This window comes from Hyla sarda, chromosome 2 (assembly GCF_029499605.1).
Source record: "Hyla sarda isolate aHylSar1 chromosome 2, aHylSar1.hap1, whole genome shotgun sequence".
Lineage (NCBI taxonomy): Eukaryota > Metazoa > Chordata > Amphibia > Anura > Hylidae > Hyla > Hyla sarda.
This window is the reverse complement of record NC_079190.1, coordinates 274,497,001-274,499,129: the sequence shown is the minus strand read 5'-3', so window position 1 is coordinate 274,499,129 and position 2,129 is coordinate 274,497,001.

Genomic DNA, 2,129 nt, shown 5'->3' with positions numbered 1-2,129 from the left:
ACTGTGCTCATGATGTCAGCAGACATCTCTGTGTTTCAAACGGAAAATAATTTCCACTGTAGTATTCAGCAGCTAATAAGTACAGGAAGGTTTAAGATTTTTTAATAGAAGTAATTTACAAATCTGTTTATCTTTCTGGCACCAGTGGATTTAAAAAAAAACGGAGTACCCCTTTAATGTTCTGGTGGAATTATTTGATCTGAATTTTCTGTCTGAAATTCCGACCAGAAAATTCTGCAGTGTAAATGGGTTACCGGAAAGTCATTCACCTGCGTGTTAACCTTCGTACATCGGAATTTTCGACAGTATGCAACTGGCCTTGTGGGTGTATAGTGGCACACTCATAAGTATATAGGTGTCTTTTGGAAAACCTTGGAGAGGTGCACATTTGGTTTGGCACTATAAAAGCACTTATTTCGGTGCTAAATATTAGTGCACTCTCTAGAAAGTGAAATCAATACATTTAATTTGACACATACACTGGCGCTGTAATTTTAAAGGGGTATTCCAGGCAAAAACTTTTTTTTTATATATCAACTGGCTCCGGAAAGTTAAACAGATTTGTAAATTACTTCTATTAAAAATCTTAATCCTTCCAATAGTTATTAGCTTCTGAAGTTTTCTGTCTAACTGCTCAATGATGATGTCACGTCCCGGGAGCTGTGCATGATGGGAGAATATCCCTTGCATGATGGGAAAATATCCCCATAGGAGCTGGACAGCTCCCGGGACGTGAGTCATCAGAAAGCAGTTAGACAGAAACAGCAACTCAACTTCAGAAGCTAATAACTATTGGAAGGATTAAGAATTTTTAATAGAAGTAATTTACAAATCTGTTTAACTTTCCGGAGCCAGTTGATATATATATATAAAAAAAGTTTTTGCCTGGAATACCCCTTTAATCTTATATCCACTCTGTATTTTCAGTTTTTAATAGTACAAATAAAAGTAATCTTTTAGTTGATAAGGGGCTATAAGAGTGTAAGTGTCCTCTGGGTACATTTGTTCTGTGACACTTAGGCTATATTCACACATGCAGAATTTCCACATGTGGATTCCTCATCAGATTAAAGCCCAATAGACTCCAATGGGATTCCGCACTCCCATTCCCACTTCAGAATTTTCCCATGTGAATTCTGCACAGAATCCACATAGATTCCACACAAAATCCGCAAAAGCCAAGTGAATGCAGACGTGGAATTGGTGCGGATGTGCGGAAATTCTTCTGTGTGAATACAGCCTGATTCCGTTGGCAATGGCCACACTCAGAATCTCCGTAGTGTGAACCTAGACTAATACTTGCCCTTGTGCTTTAGCACTGTAGTCTGCAGAATCAGTAACTGCTGCACACAATTTGTTATCCTTTAAATATCCACATCACCCGTAATAAATGGAAAATAAGGCCATGGATATAAGGCCACCATGCACATATTCGAGGGTGACACAAGGTCACTGTTGAGCCTTATTAGTCTTAATACCACGTGCTGCTTCAGACACATTGCATGAAGGGTGGAAAACTTTTCTGCACATTTCTCTTGGCTGGATTGTGCTGACCATTTGCATGTTGCTCATGAATTATGTCCTTCATTACATAAGGGGCACAGCGAGTATCACGTAGCCAGTTACTGGGAAGCTAACAGAGGTTTACTGTTTTCTATACAAGTTTGGAACATTTAGAGAGTTTATTTCAGTTTAAATTTACAGAAGAATCAAAGTGAGAAATAGGGGGTTGTATACAAAACCTAGTTACATAGTATCACTGGAAAAAACATATGTTCATTGGGGGAGATTCATCAAAACCTGTGTAGAGGAAGAGTGGTGCAATTGCCCAGAGCAACCTGTGGTAGAGGGGTGTGATGCAAAGGGCAGATGGAATTACCCTAGGGGCAGATGGCATTAACCCCTTGTATTTGTGATTCCAGGGTGTGGTTTATCCTCGATACCACCTGTAGGTATGTTGCTAGATCCTGGGCTAGGCATGGGGGGGGGGGGGGGCAATAATGTCTCACGCCAAGTTACGGATAACAGTAGCTTTACCAAGGGTAGACCAGGTGACCAGTGTGTCAGAGACCTTTAGGGCTTGCTGGGACTTATAGTAGATGGGGTCAATTTAATACAGGCCACGTTGA